This window comes from Antechinus flavipes, chromosome 1 (assembly GCF_016432865.1).
Source record: "Antechinus flavipes isolate AdamAnt ecotype Samford, QLD, Australia chromosome 1, AdamAnt_v2, whole genome shotgun sequence".
In the NCBI taxonomy this organism is placed as follows: domain Eukaryota; kingdom Metazoa; phylum Chordata; class Mammalia; order Dasyuromorphia; family Dasyuridae; genus Antechinus; species Antechinus flavipes.
The window spans coordinates 711070497-711094935 of NC_067398.1; the positions used below are offsets into that span (position 1 = coordinate 711070497).

The window sequence follows — 24439 nt, forward strand, 5'->3', positions numbered from 1 at the left end:
CTTACCAACTTCCTCTTTCTAGTCTTTTTTTGTTGTGAGAAAGGCTAGCGGGGTCTAGATGCTTAGCATGTTAATGTTGAGTGGAACTGAATAGAACACAGAGATGGTGGATCATAGGATCTCGGGTTAGGGAGAAAACTAGAGAGGTCATTTTCTTTATTCCTCTCCCTTTGAGTAGCATTACAGAAAAGCGAGAGTCCATCTCCTTTGATTTAGAGGATCCCAGAGAAGGTAGTTCTTCACCCATCCTGGTCTAACTCTCATTCTAGGCTTTCTTTGGTTCCAAGCTCAATTTCTCCTGCTGTTCCAAAGGTATTGAGCTCTTTCAGTCTTAGTGCCACAAAAAGCATGGGAATGAGTATCTCTGTTGATTGGGGTTTTTATATTCTTGCTTCCTCTTTGACTTTGGTCAGACCCTGAGGATTTAATATCACGCTTTCCCTTATATGCACCAAATACTGCTGCCTAAAAAAATACTTTACTTAAATTTAGATAAAAAGTCTTTACATTCACTGTAACAAAATGTCTGTGGCAGATATATCTGGACCTCAGTTTCCTTCTCTGTAACATAAGGGAGTTGGACTAAATGACCTTTAAATTTCTTTTCAGTTCTAGTACTCTGATAATCATAGCTAAGTGTATTTGTTTCAGGTCCAGGATAGAGTCCCCACTCTCCCATCTTCATAGGTGGGTGATCAGGAACATTGGGACATTTTGGGGGAACAGAAGCTTGTTAAAAATCTATCCTGACCACTCTAATTTCTTACTTCTCATACAGACTTAGTGTTCTCTTAGATTCTGTTGCAATGTGAGAAGAATGAATAGAATTATAGACTATTTGAGTTGGAAGACTCCTTATGTTACAGACTATGGGAGGAAGCTTAGTACATGGAGTGTCAGGGCTGGATGGACCCTAAGAACAAAGAATATCAGAGTTAGAAAGGACTTAGAACAAAAAATATGGGTCAGACCTAGAAAGAACCCAAAGATGTAGAATTCTAGAACATAGGTCATATATATATAAAAGCTGAGAGGTCATTCAGTTCAACCTCATTTTTAAACACAGAAAATGTTATTTTTGATGGATTACTAACAGAAATAGGTTAACCTGTGATCCATGTAAATTTCAATAATTCCTTTATAAATACATTTAAAATGCTTATACATTTCCAACGAAATGTCAAATTTCGTGGCTACAGCTTTTAAACCAAGTTTTTTGGTAGTCTTTAACAAACTGACTCACAGTGAGATTCAGGGGAATTATAGGGTAAAGACTCTTCAAACCAGTGAGGCCGAGAATGGTATGCTTACCAGCACGTTCCTTGTAATTACGAGACATATTTAATACCAACTATTGTTCAGTGAAATGAAAACAATATTATATAAAATGTAAAAGACACTTAGCTGTGAACAGAATATATTGGTTGGTCACTGCCTTTTTTTTTTTTTAAACTAGACCAATCTCCTAGTTTTACTGTTGGGAAAATGGCCCCAGGCAAAGAAAATGACTTGCTTCAGATTACATACTAAGTTAGTGACAGTGCTGGAACCAAACTGCAGTCCTTCTGAATTTTTAATTTCCAATTCCACAGAGAAGCTCCATTTCTTTTGTTTTGTATTCCCTGGGTTGCCATTATGTATTCCATTCTCACTGCCTGACTGACCCCTAGTCTTTACAGAGGAAAAATTTGTTTCTATTAATTCAGAGCAGGAATAGGAAGAGCCACTTGGTTAAGTGTCCAGAGGCTCAGACCATTATTGCCCCCTATACATTTTTAAAAAGTACCCAAAGAGTAGATTTAGTCTTTTTTCTCCCCCCTATGTATATAGATCTGGTGCTGTTGTCCTTTGAGGTCTTTTCCTATAGATTTAGGGCTATTTCGAGTGCTTGGCCCATAATAGTTAATTAATAAAGTCCTGTTGACCAACGATATTCCTTGAAGGCCACTGAAGAATAGAAGGAGATATTTTCAGTAGTCACTACTTTTGTCTATTTTGTGAAAAAAGAAGCGAGGAAAATATTGGTCCACTCCTGACTAGAACAGCCAGTTCTGCAGAGGATTCCTAAACAATTATAACAGGAGTCTCTTCTGTCCATGTGTCAGTTCCATGTCACTAAGGCAAAATCTCCAGCTTCCATTTGGTTGCTTTTTTAACTCCTCTAAAACTGACTTCGATGTTCATTGTTATCTGATTTTACCTGGATAAATACATTGGCTGGAAAGATTAGCAGCTTTAGCTGTTTTTTTTTCAAAGACCAGGACCCTCAGGTCCTTCCTATGTATCTCTAGAATTATACTCCACCAAGACACCTGATCCCACTCCATATTTTTAAGGATGGCCTTAATGGGTTCCCCTTTTACCTTCAGAGAATGATTGTCATTATGATTTTACAATTATCTTTGGGTCACCAAAAATGAGGCATTTTCATACTTTTTAAACCAGCTCCTATGGTCTCAAATTGTCAGTGCAACAGAGATATTATTTCAGGAAGGTCTTATCTTTGCAGACTCACTGTGAGAAAGGTTACCTTCTGCTATCACGGAGGTATCAAGCAGATTTATTCCCTAAAGGGAAAAAAAATAGACTCCTGCAAAACTGTGTTAATGATAAAAATACATAGATAAAGATAACAGACATTTGTTTAGTTTTTTGAGATATTTTAAAGTTTTTTTTTTTAACAATTTATCTCATTGGAGTCATGCAGTTGGTATATTGCAGATTTTTATCTCCATCTTAGAGATTAGTGTAGTTAGGAAGCATAGGAGGTGAGATTTGAACCAGTCTGACTCCAAGTCCAAAGCTCAAACCACCATACCATGTTATGAATAGAGCAAAGGTACTGGGAGGGACATACTTAGACTCTTGTTAGGAAAATTTCTGTTCATTTCATCAATGCACCTTTACCAAATCTAGGGGCTCAGTTGAGTCTGAGATGCTCTCTGCAAGGAACCAAATCTTCCTAAAGCTCCAAAGAGAATGCCTGGTAGTGTATTATAATCTTTACATGGCGGTATGTTGGTTGTTTCTGTTGCTGATATTGGTATTGTTTTTATTATTAATGTTGTTGTTTTGGTTATTAAGCTCGCTGGGTTTTTCCTCCTTGGATCTTTCTTGCCCATGACATAAAACCTGCCCTCCTCCACAATGGCGCTGCAGTTTGCTGCTGTCCCCTACCGTAGTGCTGAAACACTTTCCCCATTCCCTGGCTTTCCCTGGCCATGGTGCTGACAGCAATGTCGCCTTTGTCTTCTTCATACTACCTCTGGGCTGTGATATCTGTGTGTCTCTGTGTGGTGGTTTGGGGGGATGGATGTGAGATGGTAGTTGATCAGACTTTAGGATCCATAGGGTTCCTGGGACCTCTCACTAGCTAAAAGACCCTGGGGTTGGGGAGGGATCTTGTTTTCTTCTGCTGCTTTTCTCGGTTGTCTTCTCTTCCAGCCACTAAGGACCAAGCCTGGACAGTTCACAAGCCCATCCAAGGTCTGGAGCCCCGGAAATGCTTGCCTTCATTCTTCTTACTATCATCCAGTTGGTTGGATACTTCCAGGTAGGAAACAAGAGAAATCGATTTGAAGATAACCCAGAGGAAGGTGGAGCAAGCTACTTGTTAGGGATCTTATAGAAAGGATTCTTCTTCATGCATAGGTTGGATGAACTTTTTTTCCTAGTCTCTTGTAGTTCTGAAATTCTAAGATTCTTAGAGAGCTTGCTTAGTTCCCTGCCCCATATCCTCCACAAAACAAAGAATCTGTGGAAATAGAGAACTCTTGTCTTATCCATTGATTCTATGTGATGAATGAAAAACCATGAGAGACACAGTTTCTGGGTAATTAATAATCAACTTATTAATTAGGCTAGTCTACAATCAATAAATTGATGATCAGTGATTTCTCTCAATAACCAAAGACAAAAATATGGAGATCTTGAAAGCCTTATTATTTTTTTTTGAAAGAGAAGGCCCCTGACAAATGAAAATCAACTCTGATTGGTAGACATTTAATAACAGGTGAGCCAGAAGTCTTCAGCTCTTCCTGCCAAGAATATGACTTGATGAGGAGACTTAAGCATTTTCAGCAATCTAGACAGGGGAATCTATCTCCATTCAGATCACTGTGGTAGGTTTTTTCCTTCATGAGCTGGATCACTTTAAACTCTAGTGGAAAAGTACAAGGATAGAGGTTCATTTCCTTAGGGAAAGAACTCATCTAGATTTGATTGTGTATATACTGTAAACAGAAGTAAGGTCTTCTAGTTGATTGAGGTCCCAAGATTGAAAACCATTTGGCCTGAGGGCTGGGACAATCTCATCAATCAATCATGTCCTTTGAATTTTTAAAATTTCCTGTCCTTCAGATTTTTAAATAGGGGCTGTATCCTAAATGAGGAAATAAAGGAGATAATCCTGGATGGCAAATTAATAATTGATATTAATGTAATGGCAAAATTATCTCTCTCATTCTTTAGTTTGGAATTAGATTTTCCCACTTTGCTCTTCTTCCTCCACTTACAATTTCTCTGTCTTTGTACAAATCCTCATCATCTGTCATATAGGGGCAATGATCTTTGTTCTGCCAGTCCAAGAGACTTATTGTGAGAAGGTACTTTAAAAGCTCTAGAAATGTGTGTTGAAAAAAAAAAGAAATGGGCAGTGAGATGAGTTCTGAATCTGGAATTAGGCACTTGGGATCAGAAATACTGAGTTCAAGACTCTTTTCTGACACTGTCTGAAACCTTGGGTCTTTACCTTTCTGCAAGTCAATTTCTTTATCTGGGTTGTTGGTTTTTATTTTGGACCAACTTGTGATTTCATTATTTCATAGAACTATGGGTGAGGAAAATTGTTCTGTCAATGCATATCAGTCATTTCTCTTCAACTTAGGCTTTTAGGGACTTGTACATGACTTGTGGGTTCCCCGGAGATACACAGCCACTAAATGTTAGCGTGAAGATCTGAATGCAGATATTCCTAAGTCTGAAACTGATTCTCTATCTACTATTCCATTTCACTTCTCCTTATTTTTTCCCTTCCCTATTTTATTTATTTAAGTTTTGATTTAATTTTTTTCTTTTTATTATGAGATTAACACACAATAAACACAAATTTTTTTTAGACAAGAAAAGGGAATGTATAAGAAATTGAAGAGTCTGTAGGGATATTGCTCTAAGGTTATTTAAAAAACATGATTTTATAGATCTCAAGGAACTATATGAATAAGTTATATATAATATATACATATTGTATATAATATATAGCTATAATGATAACGAGAACAAGAATATTTTTATAGCACTTTAAAATGTGCAAAATGCTTTACATTTGTAATCTCATTTGATCTTAATGACAACTCTAGGAGGAAAGAGCTAGTATTTTCCCTATTTTACAGATGGGAAAATGGAGGCTGAGTGGTCAAGAGACTCACTTAATGTCACGTAACCAACAAGTATCTAAGATCTAAGATTTAAACATACACCTTCCTGATTTTAGGTTTAGTAAGCTACATAGTCTTTCTTTACCACATGTAGTATATAGAACACCAGAACTACAGTCAGGAAGACCTGGATTCAAATTTGGTCTCGCACACCTACTAATTGTGTGATCCTGGACAAATAATTTAACCTCTGTTTACCTGAGTTTCTTTAATTGTAAAATGAGAATGATAATGGTGTGGGGACTAAAATTGTCCTCTCACAATAAAATCTACCGAAGTAGAGCTTTGAACTGATGGCACTTTATTAAAGAGTCCATGGTCCCCTCTAATGAAGGGGACTAAATCTTCCTCATGGTCTGAGGTGCCTTCTTCTGGTGCCTTGTATTTATGAAGTTTGGTACCCAAATGTGCAAAAGAGGCATAGTGAAATATAGAATCTCTCTGGCTGATAGCTCTTGCCCTTAAAAGACAAAAAAATGACATATCAGTGAGTGTAGGGAGTGGTGCTGGGGAAATAGGTTGAGTAAAGCATGGGGTAGCTCCACTGATAAGATGGCCATAAGATGGTTACCTTCTTGTGTTAGACCAGAAAGAATGATGCAGAGGTTCAAAAATAAATTAAATGACTTTCCATGTAGTTGAGTCACCTCTGCCACACTGGGCTTGGTCACAATGATAAGGAAAAACAAAGGTAGAGGACCTCTTCCTATGACTTAGCAAATGCATTTAGTATCTGTAGTCGGGAGCTCTGGAACCTGATGTAAGAACTTATAGTCACTGTCCCTATTGAAGCGTATCAAATTGATTGATACTGATTGGAATAGACCAGGGATCCAAATGAATGCTTTCTCGCAATAGCATCTATCTCACTGAGTTGTTGACAGGATGAAATGAGATAATATTTGGAAAGTGTATAATACTGAATCTGCTACATAGTAGATGCTTAATAATTTCTTTCCTTCTATCTCCTACGTATAAAAATGGTGATCATTCCCCTCGTTTAGGTCTCAGTTGTAATATTAAAAAAAATGTTAAATATCTACTGTCTACAGAACACTGTTCTGGGTACAATGTGGATAGGGGAGTCTGGGAGGGTTAAAAAGTTTAGGTAAGACCTGGCTCTTGTTTTGCTTACAGTCTAATTGGGGAAATTAATCACCAGTGCAGCTTACCTGCAGAAAAGGATAGAAATCCTTCTCCTTCAGTATGATGAATTTGGAATTGAGGGTGTGGGAGGGAAGGGGTACAGATGAAGGAGACCAGAAGAATCTCCCATGCTTCATCTCCCATATGCTCATCCTTTACAGAGAAACTCTGCCTGTTCCAGATTCCAAGAGCTGCTACATCCTGACTCTTCCCCCCGGAGAAGTGACCAGCCTCGTCCAGAGTTCCATTTCCAAGTCCCAGATGGAGGATACTCAGCCTAGGCCGACAGACTCGTCTTCTCAGGACCACCCCACCATCCTGTCCCTTTCCCATCCAGCAGAGTGAGTGCCAAAGCTCAGAGAATGCTGGGAAGAGCCCTGCATTTAGAGTTGGATGGCATGACTTTGAATTCTGACCCTTCTACTTCTACTCAAGTGAATTCTGACAAGTCATTTCAACTCTTTGGGCCTCAGTTTCCCCTTTCTAAGGGAAAAGGACTTTAGAATAATTCCTTTCCATATGTAGATCTATGTATGGACCTATTAGTGAGTTCCTGACCTGGCATCTGTTCCACAGAGAAGGATGATAATTTAATCAGGAGATTCAGAATACTGCTACCTACAAAGGTAGAGCTGCAGGTAAAGGCACAGGGATGGAGCTTTGGGAAGAGTTCCAGCTGTGGCCAACTGTCTGCCCAGAGTCTGTACAGAGCCTCCAAGGAGACTTTCCATGTTCTGCAGCCCTAGCCTCTTCTACCTGAGGGGCAGAGGGCTGGATGCTGATTCTAATTCAGTCTCCAGCTTAAGGAATCTCTAGCCTAGCATAGGGCAGGATATATTGGGAAAACCATTGAATCTGGCATCCCAGCACTTGGGTTAGAACTTTGAGGAGCTATGCAGTCTTGGGAAAGTAGCTTCGCCTATCTGGCCTTGGTTTCCTTGCCTGTAAAAGGAGAGGGTTGGATTACATGGTCTCTAGAGGTCTTTTAACCCTTTAGGCTGCTGCTTCTTTGCCGGTCCCAACAAGTTTTGCTTCTCCCTCCTGCTCCTACTAGGGCATCCGGCCTGTGGTCAAAACCATTCTCTCAATAATACTTTCCCTAATTCTACTTAGAAAGGCCCCTGCAGGAGGAGCTAGGGATGTGAAGTTGTAAAAGGGAAAGTGAAAGGTGGGGGAAGAGCAGGTAGCCTACATAGAGACCTCTCTGTTTCTCACCTTCTTCAATCATTCCTCAAAGGCAAAGCACCCCCTCTTTGTGAGGTTTGGTGGGATCCCCCAGAATCACAGGGGGAAGATCTATTGCTCCTTATTGGAGTAGGACTGGTGGAGGCGAGGAGGGAATGATTTTCAGGAGAAATGGATGCTGAGCAATTCCCTTTCCTCCTGACCCAGCTGTGAATGGGTAGAGCCATATTCTTGAATCACCTGACTTTAGAGACTGTTAGGTTTTCTAGTCCAGATCGTGGGTCAAGGCCCTGTTCTGCTCAGCCAGTGGGGCAGGTGCCTAGCAATCAGAAGGGGAAAGTGAGTGAGATATGGTACCTGAGCAAGATTACCTTCCCCCAGTTCCCTAGCCACCCTTAACGACTGAGGGTAAAACCCAAGGGGATCAGTATTGGGAAGAAGTGGCTAAGGTCAATTTGATCCTCACCTGTCAAACCATAGCTGAGGTGTTGACAGATCTCACCTTAACCCCTCCGCCCCCTGATTTTCCTCTCAGACAGCTGTTATACTGTCATTGCAAAGTTCTGCCTGTTGGTAGGAAGAAGGCAAGCAGGAGAGAGATCCTGAACTGGGTGCACAGCTGGGGCTCTTTGACCTCCAGGCTCCATTGATTGATTTCAATTATAGGAGCAATGAAATCTCACCTTCTGGGAGGCAGAGGACTGGATTAGATGATCTATTGAGATTCCTTTCTGTTCTAGTTTCGAGGGATCCATGGCTTCTGGAAGTCAGGAATGGTCTGGCACAAACTTGGAAATACAGAAGTACCTTAAGAGTCATAAATGTCCTATCACTGGAGGTCAAGTAGAGGCTGTATTGCCACCTTCTAGGTCTATATACCCTTGCTTAAGACCATGAGCATTGATGTCCTTGGGGTGAATGCTCTTGGCCCTTCAGCCCTTAACTATGACAGGGCTGCTGAGGAAGTAGTTTTGGAAGTTTGTTTATCGTTTATGTTCTTCCAGAAGGAGTATAGACTTCTGTGATACTGTAGAAATAACCCTGGCCATGGAGTTAGAGGAACTGGGTTCATTTCCTACCTCCATTGTTTATTCTCTATGTGACCTTAAACAAGTCACTTAACTTGATCCTCAGTTTTCTCATCTATAAAATGAGGAAGTTGGACTAAGTGACTTCTGAAACCTCCCAAGCCTAAATCCGTGTAATGACTCATTAAGGTTTCCTCTCCTCTCTGAGGGTTCAAATGACTCCTTTTAAAAACTATTTATCTGTTGAGCATATTTCACCTTTTAGAGTATCTGAGTGAGTAAGAATTATGACCTAGACTGTGAAGAGCTCTTGTCCAGGAGATTCAGGTTCTAGCTCCAGCTTGGCTGCAAATTATCTGTGTGAACTTGGGCAAGTTATGAGCCTCAGTTTCCTCTTCTGCAAAATTAGAGCAATGGGCAAGATGACCTCTAAGCTATAATTTTCCTAAAACTGCTCTTTGGAGGCTTGAAGGGGTGGCGGCGGTCTCAGTTCTGAACTCCTCTGTCCCAGTATTGAGTGTCTCAGCACTGGACGCCTACCCTTCCTTCATGCTTTAGTCCATGCCTCATGGCTTGGGACATGGAAAACTACTTTCCAATGAATTCTATGGAGGAATCTTTGTAAACATTGTAAAAAGCCCCACTCCCAAGTTCTATGCTGTCTGAATCCTATACTTGGTCCTTCGGGAGATCTCAGTGCAGACTGGTGGAGGGAAGAAGGCCATGTTTTGCAGTTGAAGTCAATGCAGACCAGTTTTCCCTCTATGTGAGTGAATGGGGCAATATTCAAAATACCCCCAGGTTTTCCAGGCCAGCTGTTGAGTCAAGGTCCTGTTCTTCTTAATCAGAAAACAAAATTTCCAGGGCAGATCTTGGGTCAAGGTCCCACTCTTTTTGGTCAGAAGTCAGTCTTCCAGGGCAGATCTTGGGTCAAAGTCCCGCTCTTCTTAGTTGGAAGACAATCCTCCAGGGCAGATCTTGGGTCAAGGTTCCGCTCTTCTTAGTTGGAAGACAGTCCTCCAGGGCAGATCTTGGGTCAAGGTCTTGCTCTTAGTCGGAAGACAGTCTTCCAGGGCAGATCTTGAGTCAAGGTCCTGCTCTTCTTGTTGGAAGACAGTCCTCCAGGGCAGATCTTGGGTCAAGGTCCCGCTCTTCTTAGTCAGAAGACAGTCCTCCAGGGCAGATCTTGGGTCAAGGTCCCGCTCTTCTTAGTCAGAAGACAGTCCTCCAGGGCAGATCTTGGGTCAAGGTCCCGCTCTTCTTGTTGGAAGACAGTCCTCCAGGGCAGATCTTGGGTCAAGGTCCCGCTCTTCTTAGTCGGAAGACAGTCTTCCAGGGCAGATCTTGAGTCAAGGTCCCGCTCTTCTTGTTAGAAGACAGGTGTCTAGCAGCCAGATGGGAAAAGTCAATGGAATGTGAAACCTTAGCGAGATAACCCACCCTCGATCCCCCTCAATCCTTAGACATCCTCATTGACCAATATTTTTGATCATTAGAAACTCAAGCTGGGTGAGGAGGTCAAAAACCCAGCCACAAATTCTCATGTTAGTCTGGAAGTTTTTTCAGTTTTTAGCCTTATTTTAGTCCAACCCAATCCCCCCATACCTGTAGATCGAGAAGAAGCCAGTTCCACCTTCAACAAGCTTATAGTCTGGTGGAAGAAGTCCGAGTGTTGCATATAAATCAGAGACCAACAGAAACGGATACAAAAATCAGAGAATGGCGGCACGGTTCAGAAAAGAACCCTGGATTTCGAGACAGGACCATTGATTACCTGTGTGACCTTGAGCAAACTCCTTCAGCTAGTTTTCTTCTCTGTAAAAAGAAGGGTGGGCTGGATGGCCTTGGAGGTCTCTTCCTGCTCTAGGTCTGTAATCCTGTGATGCAAAGCAAGACGGACAGTAAGGAGAAGAGAGAAAGCATGGCCGGGGGAAGTCACGGCAGTTCCATGGAGGCAGAGCCATAACTAGAGGTTTCTCTACCTGGGTCAAATGGCAGCAGAGCAGCAAGAGTGTGGGGAGTGAGGAGAGACTTAATTGGGTTGTGCTCCCTTGGGAGCAGGAGGCTTCCAAGCTAGGGATTTTCCCCTCAGCCCTCAGGAAAAGGCTTCAATCACTGCTCCTCCAATGGGACTGTATCCCCTGGAGAGGGCTGATGGTGTTTGCTGCCCAGGGCCAAAACTGCAGGTTCCCCACCCTAGTTCTGGCTCTGCACGGAGGTGGAGACGCGGCTAGAAGATCGGAAGGAGGGTGTTTTAGAGGGGAAGCTTTGAAGTTTGGGCAGTGAATGGTCCGAGGATGGGGCAAGGGAGTGGCGCGCTCAAAGCAGAGGAAGGCTCTTGGGATTACAAGGGATAACCTTGTACTAATGTTGCATGTGTGCCATTAACATACTAACCCAGGGAGTCTTGAGGCCCTACTGGTACCGAGGAAATGTGCCTGTTGATGGGCTGTTCAGTCTTTTGCCGGCAGACTAACCAACTAACCGGACCTGAAGCATGCTTTTTACTAACTACTGTTTTTCTGTTTGGCTCCCACCCCCACCCTATCCTAACTTCGCAGAGCAAAGATGGCCTTTGAAGGGGAGATGGGAAAGCCTGGGGTGATTTGGATTGTAATCCCGGGATGTCCCGGCAAACAGTCAGTCTGCTCAGGTTGAGGGAACCTGCCAGTCCTTCTTAGATGCTGCAGGACTAGGGATCCCACCATCAGTGGGACCATCCCAGCATCCTTCCCGGCAGGCTCCCTTAGCTCAGCCTCAGCCAATTCAATTAGTTCTGCTGGGCCCCTGAAACTCCAGCAGAAGCCCAGTAGACAGCCACCAGTGTCCCCAATTCACTCCCCAATGGGTGAGTTCTACTTATAAACCCTGAGTCCTGGGTGGGACTTCCCAGGAGCCCTAGAGGGTCATTCCTACCAATCTCCAGGGGTGACCTTTTTCTTTTCTTTTTTCTGTTACTAACCCATTTCTAACCCAACCAAATGCCTCAATTACATTGCTCCTAACCAACTAACTTGCCCTGCTTATCTCCATTTCTTTCCTAGTAGCTCATACTTATTCCTTTGCAGAGATGCCCCAGCTGGTGGTGATTTGCTGTTCCTTACTAACCCATGTACTGATCTTGGAGTCCTTGTTTCTGTCTTACTAACACTAGTCCTAATGCGCCCGCCTGCTAGCCAAGTCACCCTCATCATGGAGAGCCAATGTCCAGGGGTCTTCCAACCCTGAAGTCTAGGCTTTTCAGTAATTGCTTCTGCCTCTGTACTACCACCACCACCACTACTACTACTACTACTACTATTAACTACCACTACTATCACTACTACTACTACCACTACTACCTATCACTACTACTACTATTAACTACCACTACTATCACTACTACTACTACTACTACTACTACTACCACTACTACTACTACCACTATTACTACTACTACTACTACTACTACTACTACTATTAACTACCACTACTATCACTACTACTACTACTACTACCACTACCATTACTACTACCACTACTACTATTACTACTACTACTACTACTACTACTACTAACAAATATTTACATGGTGCTTTAAAATTATTAGCAATAGCATTTATATAGCACCTTAAGATTTGCAAAATATATTATAAATATCTCATTTGGTTTTCACAACAATCCTGAGAGGTAGGTACTAAAATGACCCTATTTTACAGATGAGCAAATGGAATCCGAGAGAATTTAAGCAACTTTCCCAGAGTCCCATAGCTAGTAAAACGGCAAAGGTGGAATTTGAACCCAGCTCATTCTGATGCCAAGTTTGTGATTCACCACAGTGTGTGTTACATAGAAATAGCTTGGAAAATCCCTGTTAGTTTTTAATTGATCCATTTTAGTTTTTCATTTAGTTATTTGTTTAGTTTTTAATTGTGGTGTAGATGAGGGGAAAAGTTGGTCTTACTGATTGATATAGGTGTTCTCTCTTGGGCAAGTCAGTTTTCTTCTCTGGATTTCCATGTTACTCTCTGTAAAATGAAAAAGTTAGACTAAATTATCTTTAAGGTCCTTCCAGTTTTGAAATTTGGGAAGTCTGAGTTTTCATTTCAGCCTTATTATAACATGAGGAGTCTAGGTGAGTTGGGTCCCTTTTGGCTCTAAAACTTATAATTCTGTGATCCTAATCATAAGGGTCATGGATTTTATAGATCTTGTTTCAAGAGGACAGCCTGGTTACCATCAGAATCGGGTTAAAGTTTTCATGTTGGGGAGCTCTCTGTGGAGACTAGAGGGAGAGTTTTCTAATGCATTATGGGAAGATTTTCACACAATGACTATATCTGTGGGAGGACTTTCCCACACTATAGAGATTAGAACATTGGGCTTTGGTTGAAAGTTCCCACCTAATGAGAGTTGTCCTAATTAATTGGCTTGGAAGGGGTGGGAAAGGAAGACAAAGCTGTCCTTTTATGCTAATGAGTTGCTTTGCCACCCCCACCACCCCTTTCCCAAGGCCTGAGCCTTTCCCTTCCCCCAGGATCATTAGGACCCTGCTTCCTGTTATGGTTGTAGATTGTTCTTCTTTTCTCCTTTGCAGCAGAACTAACTGGGTTGCTTCGATTTATCACTAACAGACACTCCATGGAGGTGGAGAGATGCTGGCTTCCAACTACCCATGAGAGCCAGCTGAAGGTTCGGTTCATAGAAAGGAAAGTCGGTTGGGTCAGGGAGGAAGATCCAATTTCAGGTCCCTCTCTAGAACAATGAGAATTCTGGCATCCTGGCCACTTGTCTCTCGGGGTCTCCCAGAGTGTCTTGGAGTTTTGTAGCCCTCAAACCCATCACTGGGAGCCATCTCCAAGAAGCCATCAATTTGACCTTCCTCTCTTTCTTTCCCCTGCATCCATTGTAATGTGAGTCAGAACTGCTGCCAAAGCTGGGGAAACAGTAATGTCACCAGCCTGTTTCCACCTTTCCTCTCCTCTGGGTTGTTCAAGGGTACTCAGAGGAAGGATGGGAGATTTTTTAAGGGGAAGGCAGTGTCTTCATGGATGGGTGTTTTAATGAGAGGAAGTAAATTTGAAACTGTGGTTTTGGATTTGGAGTCAGAGGACCTGAACTTGCATCTTTGCTCTTGTTTAGGACAAGTTCACTTGGCTGAGCCTCAGGCTTCCTATCTGTATGATAGAGATTCTTCCACTCCTTATGACTCCAAAAACTTTAGAAGAACACTCTTTCCCAATCTATTTCAGAAACAGGCTACCTTTTAGCCTCTTATGCCTTTATCTATATTCCTAAAAACCATGGATGGAGAAAAGCTTCTGATGGGAATAAGTCTTCCTATTTTATAGATAGAGAAACTGAGGCACAGATGGAATAAGGTATCTCATCCAAAAAAAAAAAGCAGCAGAGAAGAAAGCCTGTGGGGTGAGGAGAAGAAGGGGAAGAAATGGAGTTGGATAAGAAGTGAAGATAAAGAGAAGAGGCACAGAAAGGGGGGATGGAAAAAGATGGGGTAAGTCCAGGTGTTTTGTACAAGTGTACTGGCTATTAAAGTTATATGGTGGAGATTCAGCTATAATGAGAGGCCTGGTACCAAATGAGAGATCGTTTCGCTTCTGTTTCCATACCTCCTTCTTTACTTCCTATGTTCTTCTCCTTCTTTTTCTCTCTGAATTTTTCACTCTCCTTTCTCCTCACTTCCCTATTTCACCCATTTCTTTACCTCCTTCCTCTTTCCTTCCTTTTCCTTTTTCTCTACATCCCCCTTCTCCTTATTCCTTCCTCTCTTTTCCTTCTCTTTGCTTCTTTTTTCCTCTTCTCTTTTTTCTCCCTCCTCTCTTCTTCCTTCCTTTTCCTTTTTCTCTACATCTCTCTTCTCCTTATTCTTCCTTCTCTCTTCCTCACTTCTTCCTTTCTCTCCTCATTCTTTTCCTTTCTTTTTTTCTTTTCTTACTCTTTTCCCTCTTTTCTTCATGTGAGAAATGCAGGTGTTTAAGACTTCCTAAAATCCAAAGTCAGGCAGTCAACAGGAATTTATCAAATGCTGATGACGTGCGCAAAATGGCGCCCTGATTCCTAACCAATCCTGGTGTTTCACAGCCTCTGAATTTCCCAAGTCCTTATCGCCTTTAGTCTTCCTCTCCCCATATGCTCCTGAAGATTGGGGCATCAGGAACTTAGATGGGTGTGCTCCAAGGGCAGTGAGGATCAAGCCTTGAGCTATTTTTATGAACCTTGCCCAGCTGGTGGGCACCTCTCCCTCCTGCACCACCTTTGGCTCCTAGACACTAACCCTAGCCGCTTCTCTGCTGAACCCTGCCTCTCCCTGGCTGGCCCTGCTCTCTAACCACTAACAGGCACTGCCTCCGCTTGGCCCCTGAGTACCCAGGCCGCTGGCCTGCCTGTCACAGCTCTCACCGTTTCCTATTAACCTTTTCTGCGTGACCACTACTAACCCTTCCCCCTCAGTTCCTTTCAGCAGAAACTAATGGCTTGCTGACTCCTTTCCACTAACAAGCAGGTCCAGCTCTCTGTGGTTAACAGCTTGAGTGTCTGCATGGCTGGTGGGGGTTCCTGGAACCTAAGGTTCAAAGTGTGTCTAATCAGGTATGTTTGTGTCTGGGGACCGGGGTGGGGGTGGACGTGTGACTTGGTGGCTGGTCTTAGCCCAGAGGGTCTCCTCACTTTCTCCTCTGCCTGGTTCTTTAGGGGATCTCCATCAAGGGAGCTGACCCTTGACCCATGAAGACAATAATTCGTGGTTCATGTAGTGGCCCCTTGATGTGATACAAAGGGTGCTGGGAAGCTCCCCTCTTCCAAATGGCCCTTCTGGACAGAAATTCGACTGTCTCTTATTAAGTTTTCAGTTTTTTCCCCCTGTGCATGATAAGACTTGTGGTTTCATCAGTTTATGGGACTCCCAGAGGAGGAAACTCTCTCCATCTATTAAATGGCATCTCTGCTGCCATTTAAAGTCTTAGAGAGTTTCCCCAGTACTGCAAGAATAAGTAATTTACAGCCAGGCTGTGGCCCCCTTCCTGACTCCAAGGCCAGCTCTCAATCCTCTATCTCACGCTGCCTTTTCTATGTATTTTAAAACAGAAATATTCCTGGGATATTTCGACAGCTATCAGTCATTCATATTTTAGTATGAAATAGCCTAATGACCATGATGATAATGACGAAAGCTAACATTTATTGTTATTTATAATGTTATTTGTAACATGTTTTAAAGTTTACAGATTTTTTTTTGTTTTTAATTTCAATGAATCCTCACAGTAACTCTGTGAAATGGGGGCCACGATTATGCCCATTTTTCAGATGAGGAAACTGATTTGATTGTTTTGCTTCTAACACTCAGAAGAGCAGTGCAGAGGTGATTGGAACCGGGATGGGAGAGGAGGGGTATTTTTTTGGCTTGCAGAATAGGGCAGCTAAGGGTGGAGCTGACAGGAGATTGTGCGGCTTTGTTCAGTGAGAGAGAAGCACGTGTTGCCCTGGAAGGAGAGCTGGATTTGGAACCAGAGGACGTGGCTTCAAATCTTGCCTTTTCTACAGGCTCGGGGGTGACCTGGGGGATGGGCTCTGTTTCCTCATCCCTAAAATGTAGGCAGCCCTAAACCTATAATCCGTGTCCTGTGCCCCACGTTTGTATCTATGACCCCATGAGGTTTGAGAGCGCCTCTGTGTCAAGTAGTCAAGGCAATGGGGATGGAAAAGGAAATGGGAAGGCCTCGGAGGGCTGTCCTTGAGCTCTTCCTAGCCTACAGGTGGCTGGTGACCAGCAGGTAAGAAGGGAAGTCAGTCCCTTGATTAGTGGTACGGCTTTTAGTTGGTAGCATTCAGGTTCCCAGAATTCCTAGTTTTCCTCTTTCTTATGGCAAGGAGAAGGTCTCCGGGTGAACCAATGGGACGACACCCAGAGGGCACCTTGGCCTCCAGGATTCTCAGGGCACATGGGGATACGTTCCCCTGACATTTGAATCTTTTTGGGGGGAGGGGAAGCAGAAAAGTCCCATTCATCAGGCCCTGGCCTCCAGCCAGGAGTTCTTAAATATCAATTAGCTCAGAGCTAATTGAGCAGAGCTGGTAACAAGGGTTGATGGATGAGAGGTGCTACCTCGCTCTAGGACCTCTTGGGAACCAGCCAGGTTCCACTTGGCTGAGCCGTGGATGGAATAAGTGAGAAGTGAGGTGTTAGGAGGCTTGGGGAGGATACTGAGCAACCAGGCCCCCCTCCCTCATAGGATCCTAGAAGCTCAGAGCTGGAAGGGACTTACTCCTATGGACCTATTCTTGAACAAGCATCCCTTCTGCCCCAAACCACCAGGGGGTGTCACTTTCTGGAAGCAGCCGCACTCCTTTCTGGGATGGCTTGAGCTGCTGAAAGTTTGGGACTAAATCCAACCCAATTGTTCCTCCCTGAAACTTCCGCTTCTTGCTCCTGGTGCTGATTCTAGATGCAACCAGAGCAAGATCATTCTAGCTGACCCTCTGCTATCCCAGATGCCATGGGAATTATAGTCTGGCCATCTGCCATTGCCTTTCCAAGGTCTTCTGGGCTGGGACTGGGACCTTGGTTGCTGTGTCCAGACGGAGAAGTGGCTAGCTCCCTCTAGTGGGTTGTTTTCCAAACTTCACCCCAGGCTGGGCATTCTAAAGAGTTCCTGCTTCCTAATTGCTTCAGGACCATCATACATAGCGGATATTCACAGAATGCTTTGCAGTTTATAAAAAATGTCTCATGGACACCCTCTCAGTCTATTTTATGAGTTAGGGATTCGTTTTATCTTGTAGATAAGAAAAGTGCGATTGAGTGAAAGGCAAGGGGGTAATTTATCTCCAAACTTGTAAGTAGCAAGACAGCTGGGATTTCTTCATGGATTAAATTGACTAGTTGGTTCTAATTATTATGATCCTGAGACCCAATCAATTAAAAATGAATTGATTAAGTACCTACTATGTTCCAGGAACTGAGAATACTAAGATTAAAATAAAACATTCTGTGCCATCCAGGGGCTTAAAATCTATCAAGAACTTATATTCTAGGGGCAGCTGGATGGAGCATCAGCCCTGAAGTCAGGAGACCCTGAGTTCAAATCTGGCTTCAGACACTTAACGCTTCCTAGCTGTGTGACCTTAGGCAAGTCACTTAACCCTAATTGCCTCAGAGAAAAAAATATATGCTATTGCTTAGAAATACTAAATGAGTTACTTATTATCTCACAGAAAGAGGCAGGGAATGGACTTGGACTTATGTTTCCACCTGCAGCCCAGTTTTCAGAGTTTAGAGGTAGAAGAGAACATAGAGCTCTCCTAGAGAAGTTGTTCAGAAGATAAGTGTCATTAAGTGTCACTAAGTGGCTGACAGAGTGCTGTAATACAAAGGAAGGTAAAAAAAAGAGTATCTATTCTTCAGGAGCTCACCGCCTGTGTGGGAGAGGCAATAGACTTCATCCCAAATCATCCATTGGAGAAAGGGGAAATTGCCTCAAGAACCAGGTATTAATCTAATTGGTCTTTGAGGCCTTTTCTCCTTTGAATTCCTGTGATCTCAAGGCCCTCCTCAAAGCTCTTTAATTTCCAAACCAGAGAATTGAAGTTGGGGAGGTTAAATGGCTTGTCTGCCTACACAGTAAGTGAGTGAAGTGGCTGAAGGGAGAATTTGAATCCGGGTCCTCTGATTTCCATGAAATCTTCCTTATCTCTTAATTCGATCTGTCTTTGCTTTGACGTGATCTGAGATCAGGTTTGCTCCCTCTGCTTTTTTTTTTTTTTCTTTTTTTATTTCACCTGAAGCATCAAATCTTTTGGATGCCTGTAAAGTAACCTGAGCTTATACCAGATTTTTAATCACTGTGCAAGGCTGTTTTTCCAAGCAAGAAATTAACAAAATCCTGCCCAAATGAGATCCTTCTTAAAAGATCTTGAAATATCTTAAAATGACTTCTAATGGGCCTTTTAAAAAACCAATTTTGAGAGGATGTTGATAGTAATGTAAGTGTAAGATTGTTTGCAAGCGGGTGAATAAAATATGGATTATCCAGATCTATAGATCAGATGCCATAGCTGGAAGAGTCATGTAGACCAACCTCTGACTCTGCAGATGAGGAAACTGAGGCCCAGAAAGGTGCACACAGTTTAGGGCTATCAATTGACTTGTTTTGCTGCAGCTTTCCAGATGTTAAGATTGTTAACTTACTGGCTATGTCGTGGGGTTTCTGTTCCGTTCTAGGTGGGACTAAATGGCCTGTGGGGTCCCATCCCCCTTGGACTTTCTGTGATTCCAATCACTAGGATTCCCCTCTGGCCTCCTTCTCACCTGGGTGGATCAGGGAACTGATCCCATTTTATTGTCCATACCATCTTTTCCCTCTGTTTTTAATGGACTCTGGGAAGATTCTAAAGCCCCTTCTAGCTCTGACATTCCCTGCTCTTCCCACTCCTACTTCCCTCATCCCTAGTTCTGAAATTCTCCAAACACGCCTGAAGCATCATGGTAAATTCTTAGGATCAAGCTTTTGTACCATCCCATGAATATTTGTCCAAACCCGTTGTCATCTGGGGATGCTTTTAGGGAAGATTCAGGTGGAGTCCAGGATGGGGAGTGGAATCAAGGTATGTGCATGCTTTTATTCTCTGTCTGCCCAGAAGCTACCCATCTGCCTTCATTCTCTCCCCTTCACCTTTTCCTCACCAATCCAATCGAATGATCAGATTTGCTGGGAGTGAATGGAGCTCTGTAACTACAGGGCCCCACGAGTCCTATTTATCCTATGACTAAGGGCTTGAGATGGGAATCAGGGAAGGCTTCTTCCTGGAAGTGGCTTTTGGATTGGGTTCTAAAGAATGAGATTGGGATGGAAATCAGGGAAGACTTCCTCTTGGAAGTGGCTTTTGGATTGGGTTATTAAAGGATGGATTAAAAACTCAACAGGAGAAGAGGAAGAGGGAGGACGTTCCAGGCAAGTATGACCTTGGGCACTCAAGAGATGTGACCAATATGGCCTCTGCTCCAGCCTGGTTTTTCCTCGGGGACCTAGGGATTGTGGCAGGGAGCTGTCTGGTCGGAAATCCTCTACGTAGCAACAAGTCGGGGCTGAGGTGGACGGGGTGTGTCTATGTATATTTTGGGGAGAGGAGATGAGGAATCCAGGTCAGCAGAAAGCCTTAGGCCCAGCTCTGAGGGGTGGAAGGCTGGAGAAGGCGATTTCCATGCTATCTCCAAATGACATGGAAAGTCGGTATTCCACATGTGGCTTGTGCAAATGTGACCGAGATGTTTGACATTTTGTTTCACTGGGGAATGTAGCTCTGGAAATCCCATTCCTAATGTTAACATGGCGGTTAAAAATGAGATCCATTTAACCACCAATCCGTAGGCAGTAGTAGGCACCTACTGTAGCGAAAGCACTGTCCTGGGTGCGGGGAGTGCAGAAACAAACCAAACAGAAGGAAAATTGTCCCTGTCCTCGAGAGGCTTACATTCTTTTGGGGGAAACAACATGTAGACATATACGAATATAGAGAATAAATGGTAAATCATGGCATACAAGGTAGGTAGATCAGGAGGGTATTAGCAGTTAGGGGGATTGGGAGTGCCGGGTCATTGATTTATGACTCCATAATATGATAAAAAAGGCAGGTGTCAAGGGTCTCTGGACACAGGTAGGTATCCCTGCATCGGGGGGACAAATCCTGCTACTTAGATCTTATTCTTAGAATCTTCCCAGGCATAGTTATTGTGAAAGTGTGAGTTACTGCTTTGGGAAGGAGTGAGTTCCCCATGACTGGAGGTCTCCAAGCAGAGGCAGGTGACCGCTTACTGGCTATGTTGTGGGATTTCCGTTCAGTTCTAGGTGGGACCAAATGGCCTGCGAGGTCCCATCCCCCTTTGGACATTCTGTGATTCCAATCACCGGGATTCCCCTCTTCTCACTTGGGTGGATCAGGGAGCTGATCTCATTTTATTGTCTAGACCATCTTCCGCCATGTTTTTAAGTTTACTTCTGGGAGCTTCATTCTGGGCAGAGTGTGGCTAACATGAATGGATCTTCTGGAGGCCGGCGAGACAAAGTAAGGAAACAAAGGAGGAGCAATGAAAGGAGCTGGGGATGTCTAGGTTGGAGAGGAATCACAGAATTACACAATATCAGAATGCGAAGGGACTCTCGAGGTCATCTTGTCTGATTATCCCTGACCAAGAATCCTCTCTACAAGAGAAGATTCAGAGAGGATTTAAGTCATTCTTTTGGTCCCAGGGGGACAGAACTAGGATCAGTGCTATAGAAGGAGGCAAATTCTGGCTCCATATAACGCAGAGTTTCTCAGCCACTGGAGGTATACAACAATGGAATGGACAGAGTTCCCTGCCGAGGGAGGCTTTCAAGCAGAGCCTATGTGATCATTTTGGGGGGTGGAGGAGGATTGTAAAAGGATTCCTGCCTCAGGAAGGTATTGGATGATGACCTCTGAGCTCTGAGAGTCTATTTTTTGAAATCCTCACCTCAAATCTCCATGCCTGAAATTCTCCTTTTAGAATGCTTTTGGAGGGTTAAGGCACCTGTTGAAATACTCCCCTCAACCCCATCCATACACTAAAGGGAAGGAAGACTGGGACAATAGCTCCTGAACACCTAGAGACGGCCGGGATCTAGGGACTGAATATTAGGGGACAGAAAGGGAGGTGCGGAAACAAAGTTAAGTCAAGATTTTTCACTCTTCCTGGGGGTCAATCATGTTCTTTTGTTTGAGAAACAATAGAGATTTTGTGAAATGTGCCCATGCTCTCTGCTGTGCATCGTGCAAAAATGGTGAATTCAGTTACTAATCTATTACCCTTTCCATGGGGAAGAAGGAATTCACAAATGGAGAGGCAGTGTGGTGTAATGATTAGGGCACCTGTTTTCACTTCGATCAGGAGGACCTGAGTTCAAATCTCACCTCAGAAACTTGCTAGTTGTGTGGTACTAAGTCACTTCACCTCAGTTTCCTCATTTGTTAATATGTGTATGGGACTGGACTTGATGGCCTTGGCAGTCCTTCCCAACTCTAAATCTTGATCCCGTTAACTAGAGGTTAGGTGACTTATTCAAGGTCAAACTACCAGTAAGTAGTAGAGCATAGATTCAAACTCAGGTTCTCTGGCTTCAAATCTCTCTTTCTATTGCCAAAGAAGAAGCATCAGAGTCCTTGCCCTCAAGGAACTTACAAATTTGTTTGGAAATGGGACATGAATACAAATATCTATAACATATGTTAGAATGCCTGCGGAATACAGGAGAAAATACTCTTGATGGTTCAAGGAAGGAAGGGCTATTTCTAGCTTAAGGGATCAGAGAGGGCTTTGCAGAGAGCATGGCGCCTGAGCTGAGTCTTAAAGGAAGAGAAGGCTTTCAACAGGTGGAGATGAGGCATGGGGAGTTCATTTCGGGCATGCAGAGTATGGGGAACGTCATATGCAAGTGCATGGAGGTGGGAAGCATAGCTGTGAGATCAGGGAATAGCATGCAGTCCAATTTGGCTGGAATAGAGTGGTGTAGCGTGTGTGATGGGAGAAAGATGAGAGGGGACTGGAAAGGTAAGTAGGAGGCAGATTGTGGAGGGTCTTGATGTCCATAATCAATCGGTTGGATCGATCAATCGACAAACATTTATTAAGCACCTGCTATGTGCCAGCCACCATGCTAAGACCAAGGGATACAAAGAAATAATGATTTTAAAAAGAAATTTTATTTAATTCTGAAGGCCATGAGGGAAGAGCTGCTGGACCAAAGTTTTTGACTAGAGAAATCAGTGCCTTAGAAAATTCAACTTTAGTGGCTGAGGAGGTTGGATTGGAGAGGTGAGAGGCTGACCTAGTCCATGGCACGTGCTTACTAACTGTTTGTAGAATTGAATTGAATTGAATTGAATCGAATCACGTCAGAGGCAAGGAGAGGAAGTAGTAAAAAGTGAGAGTTGATGGGGATGTGGACTGGGCAGGGTGGGGACGGGGATGCTGTGGGAGGGGAGAGAATTCAATTCAATTCAAGAAACATTAAGTGCTTTTGATGCCTTGGGCACTGATTGTGTTAGGTGCTGGGGATGCGAAAACCAAATGAAAGCATTCGTGCCCTCAAGGAGCTTACTTTCTAATAGGGGAACCACACAGATAAGTAAACACTGATGAATACAAAATAGGAAGGAGAAATTCAAAGTCTTAATAGAAGTTGGGTAGTGTGTTCTTTGTAGACCTTCTGGAGGATCTACTGGAAAAGTAGGGAAAGTTGGGATGGATGGGGATGAGGGATTTGGGAATGAAGGGAGATTTGGACTAAATAGTTGACATCTCAAAAGTAAAGGGAGGCTGCTAAGCAGACCGATAGAGCAATTGTCAAGGTGTCATAGGAGCAGAGGTCATCTTGGTTTACTTATCAGTGTCTGAGCAAGAGGTGAATGAATGTAGTGGAATTTGTATGCTTCCCCAGTGGTCAAGAATGGGCTCAATGGAATACTGGGGCCAGGCTGAACATAGAGGGCTTGAGACATGTTTGAGGTACCTTCAGCCAACTTCATTTTACCTTACTGATGTCAAGTAGATTATTTTCTCCTGGTGTGTGTGTGTGTGTGTGTGTGTGTGTGTGTGTGTGTGTGTGTGTAGGATCTTTGCTCCTGAGCTGGTGGCTGGTGCCCTGGAAGTGAGCAGGGTAGGTAATGAGCTCCTTATCCAGTCTGGTGGTCAAGTCAAGGATCATTGGAGTCCCTGCATCCAGTCTAGTTAGGGAGGGATGAGACATGATTGAGCCACTGACTTTCCAATCATCTGGGGACATGTGGAAGAAAGATCAAGATAAATGTCGAAACTGATTAAATGTGGGGCATGAGGCAGAGGGTGAAGCCAGATAAAGAACAGCCATTCTCTTGCCCTCATGGAACTAGCAGAAGGGGAGAAGGTTCTTTATACTTCATTTAGATGTCTTAAAAGAGGTCTGAGGGAGAGGAGAGAGCCCTTTGGATTGGGGTAGGGTGGGAGTGCAGAAAAGAAAAACAAGGAGGGATTTATGAAGGAGTAGCATTTACTTTGGTACTAAGATGAAATACAGGATTTTAATAAGTGGGCAGAGGGTATTCCATATTGAAAGAATGGCAGTGACCAAGGCTCAACAACCCCAAAGTGCAGGGTTTGCTTTTTGGGGGGAAGGTGAGTGGTCTGTTTTGCTTGAAACATTGGAATTTATGAGGGATCATGATTCTAGAGTTGGAAAAGACATCATAAGTGATGTAGTCCAACCTCTACCCCCCCCCCCCATTTTGTAGATGACAAAACTGAGGCACTGGGAGATTAAGTGACTTGCCCATGATTAGAGAGGCTGGATTTGCACCCAGATCCTTGGTCTCCAGAGGTAGTACTCATTTCCTTTGTACTGGAATCTGGAGATGAATCTGGAAAGCAGATTTAATCCACCAAAAACAAAACAAAGCAACCTTGTTCTGGATCCTGGGAATTCATAGATGAAAAACATACGGGACTCACAGAGTCCTTGGTCTGCTTGGCCAAATAGGGAATCACAAAAGCTCAAAGCTCAAAGCTACTTGTGTGAATTTGGGCAAGTCATTCAACTTCTCTGGACCTCAGTTTCTTCTGCAAAAGGAGAGGAATGGACTAGGTGACCTCCAGGGCCT

At 43.4% G+C, this 24439-nt stretch overlaps 1 long non-coding RNA gene across 1 annotated transcript; it reads left to right on the forward strand.

The window, feature by feature from the left end:
- Positions 1-105: 105 nt before the first annotated feature.
- On the forward strand, positions 106-11104 carry LOC127545625 (uncharacterized). The gene is made up of 3 exons (XR_007949695.1): positions 106-3553; positions 6743-9937; positions 10044-11104. It is a non-coding gene; the product is annotated as an uncharacterized LOC127545625 (long non-coding RNA).
- The last annotated feature ends 13335 nt before the right edge of the window (positions 11105-24439 follow it).